Source organism: Emydura macquarii, unplaced genomic scaffold (genome assembly GCF_026122565.2).
Source record: "Emydura macquarii macquarii isolate MOO-44397 ecotype Brisbane River unplaced genomic scaffold, CSIRO-AGI_Emac_v2 contig_75, whole genome shotgun sequence".
In the NCBI taxonomy this organism is placed as follows: Eukaryota; Metazoa; Chordata; order Testudines; family Chelidae; genus Emydura; species Emydura macquarii.
The window spans coordinates 7,915,815-7,926,549 of record NW_027130212.1 but is presented as its reverse complement, the minus strand read 5'-3'; positions in this window follow the sequence as shown (position 1 = coordinate 7,926,549).

Sequence of the window (10,735 nt, the reverse complement as noted above, 5' to 3'; positions counted from 1 at the left end):
TAACTATTTAAGATAAACAAGAAGCTAAACTAAAAAAGTTCATTGCTAACTAGTAACAGGGACCCAATATGATCCAAGATCCCACATCCAGAAAGTCTCAAAGAAAGACTCTGTGAAAATGACCCCAAACAGCAGCAGTTCCTCATCATTTTGACAATTTTTTGGTAAGGCCAGTGTCAATATTCCCAGCATCTCAGTAATGACAGAGCATTTAATGTCAACTGGCCTGGTTTCGGTCTGTGCCCACTCCTCCAGCATTTTCCTGCTCTGGATCCTGTAGGGCACTGGATCATGCCAGTCAGATGTGAGCAGAATGTAACTTCCACCAGCCTTGTGCCAGTTGTGGCTAGTAGAGTCCATAGCCTACTCAGTAAACCCCATCTAACAATACACACCTCTGGCACCCACAGACCTTTGCTGCTGATTTGAGCAACCATTTCTGCTGACTCCTTTCTTCCTGTTCTGTTGGTTCACTGAGCTTCACTCCATGATGGTATAATGGTGAGGGCATAGAAGCACCAAAGGGGGCTTGGAGAGAAAAATTCCAAAGTGCCCAATCCAGAGTGGCTTCTACTACTTTATGAAGCGAACTGGGCCCTGCCTCTTTTGCAGTGACCAGGACGATATTCAGAAAATATCTCCTTGACTGGCTGGAGAAGGGCCACTGCACCTTGATGATCCACAATGCACTTCAGGAGGGAAGAAACCATTTAGGACACACTGAGGTTTGAGTTCAAGTGGAAAATATAGCTCTGAGATATTCAAAATGTTTCATTTTCTGAGAAAATGTTATCAGTCCAGAAATAAAATACCAGACTCCATTTGTTTTGTCTGGCTGTTATCTCTTTGTATTTTATGACACCATATGGCCTCAGTTAAACAAACATTTACCTGATCCTTTCAGGTTATCTAAACCATTTCATTGTCCCTCACAGAACATAAATACATTGTAACATTAATGACCGCCCTCACTGGGCATCAATGAGAGTTAAATTTGTGACCTCATGCTAAAAGCATGACCTTCCGTTCTAAAGGAGTAAGCAATTTGAAGGATTGTTGTAGTGGGCATCTGTGGATCAGCCACTAGATGGGGACACAACACACTGAAGAGCAGATTACAATAGCAGTCTTGATTTACCCATAACCTACCAATATGTACATTCCATGTTTACTCGCATTCTTCTATAGTTACATTTCTCAAACTGTTTAATGGCATGGTCCAGCTACCATCCAGTCAATGGCAGTTTTGCACTTCAATGAAAGCAGGATCAGATGTCAAATGGCTGAAAGAATAAAACCAACATTTTTTATTCTAGACTATGATTACATTTGCATCTTCTCCTTTCTCATTTCTCTGTCCTTATCTCTGCAGTCAAATGTGAGAATATTTTGTTGACAAAATATTTTCAAAGTCTGTGCCAAAAAACCTGAGCTCCCCTCTCCTCCTTTTCCAGGTGGTTGCTTTGGTCTCATGTGGTGTTATGCTGTTGTTACGTTAGCCTAACAGGGCAATTTCATATTCCTAATGCTTTCAGTATGGTAGTCAATTGCAGCATCAATTTTAAAAGAGAAAGACTGCCAGGAAAATAGAAATTTAAATAACTCAGAAACTCTCAAATGTAGATGACACAAAAGCCACTTACTAGAGTAAATCATATCCTGGCAACTTAATGTCTTGCAGTAATGAGAAAATTTGAAGCAATGCCTAGTGACAATAGATCACAGTTCTACATCCTCACAAGAAATACAAGATAAAATAGAAAAAGGCAGTGCCCATTAACAGAGGAAACTGCTCTAAAAGCAAATATAGTAAAACATGCCTTAAATAAATTGCCTGAGCCACCTAAGGAGATAATGTCAGGTCAGATTTAACTCCCAAATAAATGTTTCATTTATAAAATCTAGGACTACCAGAAATTTTTTCCATGAATAAAGAAATTCTAGTATAAACACAGTGGCTGTTTAAACATATAAGAAGCCCTAATATGACTGACAGTCTCATGCTGTTTGCAACTATAATATTACAGCATTTTGCCAGTGTAGGTCATGATGAAAGAGCAATTGAGAAGGCAATGACTAGAAGAAGGAAAACAGTCTACTGTATTTATGTTTTCCAACATGGGAGAAAAGTGTCAGAAACAAAGAGAATGAATTACATTTTAAATATACTAACACCACCTTCAAATGGAAAGTAACACAAATAAGGAAATGTCTTTAAATGAAAGCATGGGCTGCTACACTGATTTTCTAGTCAGCAAAATGAAGTCAGCCAGCTTTCAATCAGTGGTGGTCCCTTCTTCCTAGGGCCACCTTTATGAGAACTTATAAAGAGCCCAAACAGAACAAAAGCAGCAGTAGAAAAACAAAGACCACACTGACAACCAACAGACTGACCAAGACTGTTTAAAATCCTTCAGGAAACATTGTAGCACCTTAAAACTGAAAAAACCCTACCTTTTTGATGCACCCAGTGATGTTTTACTACTTTTTGAACAAAAAGGTGAGAAACACTTGAGTCCAGGACAGGGTGATAAATAGGTCTGGATTTGGAGCCTGGTCTTGCACTGGATTAGACATAGCTGCTTCTCGGGTTTCATCAGGAGCAATCTCTTACTCACCACTCCAGTGAGCAATCAGGCTATTTAATGGAGCAGCATTGCTCACCATGCTGTGCTGAGCTTATTTATGCCGAACTCAGCACTTACCTACTACATCTGTGCGGCAGGGAGAAGGGAGATAGGCTCCAATCCAAAGCCTCTAAAGTCAACTGAAGTCTTTCTGTTCTCTTCCAGAGGCTTTAAATCAGGTCTCGTGATCTGACAGTGCTCACACCACAGAAAAGATTTTAAGTCCTACAAAAGGCCATTTTACCAAGGCTCTCCCTCAGTATCAAGGTCTCACCCACCCCCCAGAATCTCCTCCACAACACTCAGTGCCACCCTTCCCATCACTTTGAGCTATCCTGTTGCATTACTAGAAAGAAAGGGCATAAAAGGAAATATATCTGGTCCCTGGGTTGTGAGGAGTTTTGTTGAGCAACTATTACAATATCTCTAGATGTATGTACACAATTTATTAAAAACAAACTATTGATTTCAATAGGACTTGTAGAAACTCACTGTAGAATAAAATATTATGCAATGTAAGTATATCAGAATCTGGCACTAAATAATATAAGAAACCACAGCAATTAATAATAATTATTCACTTGTACTGTGGTATCACAGAAAGGCCCCAGTGAGGATCAGGGACCATTTTGTTACACCTTGTATAAACACATAGGAAAATGTAGTTGGGGCCCTCTGTTGAAAATCAAGTTTTGACTTACAGAACTGCTTCAATCCTATTTTGAGGTATATAACACAGGTATAACTCTCAAAATCTGACACAAACCCAAGTAAAGTTGGAAACAAAGGTTCCACTGCTCAAATGAACCCTTTTTCATTGTGTGATATGAATGTCACTTCACAAGATTGTACCGCAGGAAGCTGAACATTTCAAATCCTTTCATGAAACAGGTTCTGTTTAGCTGTCGGTATAATCTATTACATTTACAGACGAACTCTTGGCACAGCATCTTAGAGCCCTCACTCAAGTAAAATTGTTTATATAAATAGGAATTTTATTTGATCAGTATTTTTAATTTTATGGCATATTTGAGCTTCATTCCTCACACTCTATTATCTCCCTTCTGCTGAGCCCACAGTAGAATGAAGTTATAATCCTGTGTTTTTTGACACCACACTGTAGCTATAAAAATGATTCTGCTATTGGAAATGTGGCATTATTATTTCACTGAGGGAGATAACGGAAGCCTAAAATACATTGGGGGGAAGTCTTTCATCTAGAGATGGCCTTGAGCTTCCCGATTCAGACCCGGCTTTGTAACTGAACCATAATTTCCCTAAATATGGGGAAAGGTGTTCTGATCATATGCTCCACTTCGGACCTGTTGCCATGTTAAACGTAGGAAGCTTTCGGGTCAGATCAGGTGGGTGCAAAACTGGCTGACAGACTGTACTCAAAACAAAGTAAGGCTATTTTTTCCCCTGACATCTTGTCCATCTTTTTCCTGCCTCCCATTCCTGAGGGAAGTCCTATTTGCCTCTTGGCTGGTGTCCTTAGGTCTAGGATTTTCTGATTTTTCTATGTCAAACCCCTTTACCTGATTTCTTGTTAGCCCTGCTGCCTGCCTTAGGATACTCCAAACCTCCATTTTTCTCTTGTAAAGGAAGGGACGCCAGTCAGTCCCTATGATGACTGGATGAAGCAGTCCATCCACCACCCCTATGCACTTCCACTTAGACTTCCCTTTAATCTCCAGGGGTCTCTCTAACATTGAGCAGAGTATCCTTTTGCCATGGTTGCTTTCCAGCTTTAAGTTCCCACCAAGCAGCATCCAAAGAGTATTCACCAAATACCTTCAGACTGGTGATCATCCTGAAGCAGTATCCACCAGTCCCCTCTGATGCCTCCTGCCCACCTTTACAAGGATGGTAGGTATACTACTTGTCCACCCATCTCACAATCCACCCACAGAATTCTGTGAACCTAAATTCCATAACTGGGCAGTCTCGCTTTATATACCCTGGATGCCCACATTGATAGCAATCATGCCCCAGTTCCCTGAAGGAGCCCCCTTCATCTTCTCATTTTTCTTTTCCGTCATTCTTGGTGTGATAAAATGACATCCCTTCTTCCCTGAGTCCAGCCCCTGAAATGTCCAGACTGTATTCTTGGGAAAGGCTGCATCTGCAAACCTTACCGTTTCCTCGAGAGACATTGGCTGGTGCCTCCAAACACATGTACTTCCAGGGAGGATCTGGAGAAATGTGTCCAATATTAACATATCTATTATTTCCTCCACACTTTGAGTGTCTGGCCTCAGCCAGCAACTCACCCAGGCAGTGAGTTTTTCTACAACTCTCTCAGCCATACCCCTCCAGTACATCTAGCAACCTGAAATTTCTGTTAGTATTTTTCAATCAAGAGGTCTTCCCTGTCCAAAATGGCTGCCTTTACCCCATCGTAGTCCCAGGCCTACTCTTCACTCAGCCTATAGGCCCAGGATTCCATGACAACTAGGGTGCCACCTGGAGGGCCCACAATTTGTTAATAAAAGACACATCAAAAGTTAATAAAGACACATCAGTGTCATCCGCTGGGCCCATTTTACACAGGTTCTTCTGCTGCTCAGCCTGCCACACAAGGAAAGACTGCCTTTCTATCTGGTAGGATACCTTGAACAAAGGCATGGTTTTCTGTATCTCTTTTTGTTGCACCACTAACCACTGTAGAGTCCACTCCATTATCCTCATGCCAAATCCTCAAACCAGCTCTCCTGCTATCTGGTCCTCAGCCACCATCATGATACCAGAGAAGCCCCCACATACAGCTAGGTAGGTTCTGCTCCTGTCTTTTAGCCCCATAAAAACAGCTCAGCCTACACTGGCTGTGTATACTCTGTGCAATTTGTGTCCCCTCCACCAACACCTTCATAGTCCCTTGTAACAGTACTATTTACAATATCCCCTGTGCTTTTGGCTCTCTACTCAGGACCGGAGGGGAGGGGAGCAGAGATATCCCCCTCCCTCCCCTACAACGTCTGTGATGCCAGTACTGTTCTTCTCCCCCTCATGCTTCCTTCCTGTGCCTCTTTATCATTTATGAGCTGATGAGCTAATTGGCTCATTAACTCACCCAGCCCACTGGCCTGATTAGCTAATTACCTTTAATTACACCGATCAGCTTTCTCCTGGTGAACTAGCTACCACTCTAGATAACCTCTCACAGTTCGTTCCGGTCTTGCATTTCTATACCATACAATATGTGCCCACACAAGGTGTTCCCATATTGCCCAGCACAGGCTGCTTCAATCATGGGTCACAGAGTAGGATGGAGAACAGGCTCTCTAATGTGCTAGCCAACACAGATGAGCCAGTGTAGAGGGGAAATTCAGGCACTTCAGGTAAAGAGATAGTAGAGCTTATTTACCCTCTTGAGTGAGAAAAGCTAGGGAGGGAATTGCAACACCCTGTTCTGCTCCAGGGGCAGTGCATCCACAGACAGCTAAGCAGCTGTCTCAGGTCTTGCAGTAATTCCACAATCCTCAATAATCAGCAGAAATAGGGCCTACTCCTGCAACTTTGATTCATGCAAATAATGCTTACTTTCACAGATAATCCCATTTAAATCAATAGATCTACTCACATGACTGAAGGTTTTAGGTTTGCTTCCACAGCAAGAAAATTTAAGAGAAAACATGCTAAGTGGATTTTGTGTGTCTGACCTTTCAGAAAGTGTGCACAACCTTGCAAGATCAGGTGCTAAAACAATACTTACTTATAAAGGAACTAGTACTATCTGTGGTACAGGAAATATATCCACTAAGAGTTATAAACCTTGGGGACATAAAAGAAAAATAAGTGTCTGCATGATTAGAAACATATAAAGACAATGGATAGTGCCTTGAACCTGTGTCCTTGCTAATCAAGTGCAGCCCAAATGATATAATTGGCTGGACTTGAATGAGAAAAATGTAGATGGATTCTGCCATGTTTTGTTGTTGTCAGTTTCTAAAAGAAAAATATTGTAGAGAGATGTAAAAGGTGCCAATAGCGCATATTGAATATTATCCGCTAAAAAAAAAAAGGTTCTTTGAACACCCTAAAGAAAAAGAATGTATCTCATTATTATGAAATCACATTAACTTCAGTGGTCAATTTACAGCAGATGAAAATATAGCATCTGTCTGTAACGTAAATACTGGATAAGCAGCACATAACTATTGAAACATATGAGAACATACCACGCTGCCAGCCAATCCTTTAGTAACTAAAACTAAGGAAAGAAACAAACAATAAGAGAAATGTTAAAGGATTAAAGCAATCAGATACATACAACTGATTTGAAAGTCTATATATATCAGGTTTCTAATAGAACTGTGGAGTTTGCAGTGCCTCTGGTATACATCCAGTACCTGGATGGGTCTCAGTCCTTTTTTTCACAGCTTCAGTTCAGTTGTAGATGAGCTGATCCAGAGGTATTCTGGAGACTGAAGACAAATGGATGGGGTGCAGCTGCCTTTTATGTACTTTGGCCTTTGCCATGCTGCTTGTGGAAATTTACAGGAATAAGATGGAGTCCAGAGTCACATGAATAAGTCCTGGTGACTCATCAGGTATATCCCTGGCTTCTCCCACTGGGCCCCTTGTACCTGTGAATTTCTTTAATGGGCCATTAAGCAGGCCAGTGCTGCAGCCAACCTGTCTGGGGTGTTGCCCAGACACAGCACAATTTGAAATAAAGATATATCAACCATATGCATAACTTCCATTATACATATAACACATGAACATAAACATTATCATCTTACTTAGCACATTATAGCCTTTTTAACAGTACCTGACATGGCATATCTTATATGAATTATTATGATTTTGACATACTGATGTTAAATAATATAATAAATGCCTCCCCCCCAATCCAGCCAGCGTGACAGGGCCCTCCAGATCCGGGACGCCACCACCACCGGAGCCCACCCATCGCCCCAGAGTGGGCCCTCCAAATCTGGGGCACCGTCGTCCCTGAAGCCCGCTGACCCCCAGCCTGCAGGAGGGGGCAATAAAGCACTCTGCTTCCTGCCCACCCCCATCTGCCATGCCCTGCCCATCAGCCCCCTGCCGTGCGCATGGCCCTGCCCTACGACCGGGGACACTCTCTATGCCCACCTGACCCCACCAGATCCTTCACCTGGGCGCACCTCAGCTGCTGCCCATCTCGCTGCTGTTCATGCTGGGGCCACTCCTGGCACCAAAGTTAACCCCTAAGCTGCCAGGGCTTACCCTTGCACATGTCACAGCCCTCCCCCCATCGTGCCTCCCTCCCTGCAACACCATGTCCACACTCACCCCCCCAAGTGCACAGCCAGCCCCCCCATGCACCAAATGGTTAAACAGTTAGTGCAATTTGTAAACAGTAAGACTAACGCTTACCGTTTAACCGTTTGATACTTTACATCGCGAGTCAGCACTAGGAGTTGGGAGAGGCTTGAGCATGCTCAGTGTGGATAGAATCTTCATAGATTTTAGCTATTCAATGCTAAAGTTGTGTCTACTGAATACCGAGGTTTTTCAAAGTATATAACATGGCTAAATTTGGTTTGATTTTCATCGGACAGCAGGAGACACATCTTAGAATCATAAAAATGTAGGACTGGAAGGAACCTTGATAGGTCATCTAGTTCTATCCCCTGCACTGAGTCAGGACTTAGTATTATCTACACCATCCCTGACAGATGATTGTCTAACCTGTTCTTAAAAACCTCCAATGACAGATTTCACAACCTCCCTAGAAAATGTGTTCCAGTGCTTAACTATCCTTACAGTGAAGAAGTTTTTCCCAAAGTCCAACCTAAATCTCCCTTGCTGCAATTTAAGCCCATTACTTGTCCTGTCCTCACTGGATAAGGAGAACAATTTATCACCCTCCTCTTTATAACAATCTTTTAATGTACTTGAAGACTGTTATCATGTCCTCCCTCAGTCTTTTCTTCTCCAGACTAAACAAACACAATATTTTTTTCAATCTTTCCTGGTAGGCCAAGTTTTCTAGCACTTTAATCATTTTTGTTGGTCCTGTCTAGACTTTCTCCAATTTGTCCACATCTTTCCCAAAGTGTGCTGCCCAGAACTGGACATAATATTCTAGCTGAAGTCTTATCAGTGCTGAGTAGAGTGGAAGAAATACTTCACATGTGTTGTTAATAACACTCCTGTTAATACATCCCAGAATGATGTTTGCTTTATTTGCAACAGTACTACTACTGTTGACTCATATTTAGTCTGTAATCTATTATAACCCCAAATTCTTTTCTGCAGTACTCCTTCCTAGGCAGTCATTTCCCATTTTATATTTGTGCAATTGACTATTTCTTCCTAAGTATAATACTTTGCATTTGTCCTTACTGAAATTCATCCTATTTATTTCATATCATTTCTCTATTTTGTCAAGATCATTTTGAATTTTATTCCTGTCCTCCAAAGTGCTTGCAACCCCTTCAAGATTGGCATTGTCTGCAGACTTTATAAGTGTACTCTCTGTGCCATTATCCAATTTGTTTATAATGATTGAACTGAACCAAAATCAGGACAGATCACTGCTGGACCCCACACAATATATCCTTCCAGCTTGACTGTGAACCATTGATAACTACTCTGAGTACTCTTTTCCAACCAGTTGTGTACCCACCTTATAGTAGAGTCATTTAGGCTATATTTTTCCTAGTTTGCTTCTGAGAAGATTGTGTGAATCAATATCGAAAGCCCATCTAAAGTCAAGATTATCACAACTATGATCTAATGCTTCTGCTCATCCACCATGTCTGTTTCTCTGCTAATAAAGATATCAGATTGGTTTTATATGATTTGTTCTTGATACACAGTGTTGACTGTTACTTATTACCTTATTATCTTCTAGATCCTTACAAATTGGTTGATTGTTTATTCCAGGTATTATCTTAACTGAAGTTAAGCTGACTGGTCTACAGTTCCCTGGGTTGTTCTTATTTCCGTTTTCATAGGTAGGTACTATATGTGTCCTTTTCCAGTTCTCTGGGATCTCTCCTGTCTTTCACAGATCCTCAAAGATAATTGCTCAAAGATCTCTTTGGTCAGTTCCTTAAGTATTCTAAGATGTATTTTTTCATCAGGCCCTGATGACCTGAAGACATCTAACTTGTCTAAGTTATTCTTGACGTCTTCTTTCCCTATTTTAGCCTCAGATTTATTTGCTCTATTTACACTCATGTTCACTATGTTAGTCGTCCAATCATTGCTAACCTTTTTGGTGAAAACTGGACATTACTGTATTTTCTGTTATTGTCTTTCTCTCTTCATTAGTCCTTGATTTTCCTCTTCTTTCTAATGTATCTGAAGCAAATGCCACCAATCTGCCAGATTTCAAGTTCTTCCTGTAAAGCATAGGATGCTAATGTTGTTCAAAGAAAAGGTCCCCTGAATTTTTTAACATAGGCAAAATCATGTATTTTCCCCTACCTCCTGTCTAGGAAAGGGCTGAACTACTTTGGCTGAAATTTGCCACAGATATTTTATCCTGCGTCAGACGCACAGCTTGTCAGCCCAAAGAGTTAATTATAAGTTACTGAAAACAGATTCTTATAAATGGGAAGTGTTGGGTAGGTAGAATTACCAGCCCCACCTATAATAAAAATTACATTATTTTAATGTGTTATTAATGTTTAGTGTAAAAGTTAAGCACATTTATAGTTGCTTGAACAACCTTAATATTTTGTGCCCTTTGTGCATCCATCCTGTGTGCTGAAAGAAGCAGGGGTCCATAGAAAAAAAAATCATGTATTTAATGACTATCAATGCACAAGGGACAGAATTAAATGCTTGATTTTGCAACTTTAATCGTTTTTTACTGTAGTTTTTTGTATGTAATTTCTTAGGGTTTTTTTTTTTAAAGGAAAAGGGTTAAAACAATTTATATTGTGTACAATTGTCACATTCCCTGATCCCCTCTATCATGCATCATCACCACAGTTAGTACCTTGAATCTTCAGCACAGTCTGTACCACTTGAGCTAAAATACTAATTAGATTACCTGTAGAGGGTTATAACTATATTAACTGGCAGAAGGAAAGGGGGGGCTATTAACTCAGTGAGGCGGGACGAGTCACGAGTCACTGAGGCCAGTTACTGGGTCCAGGTTA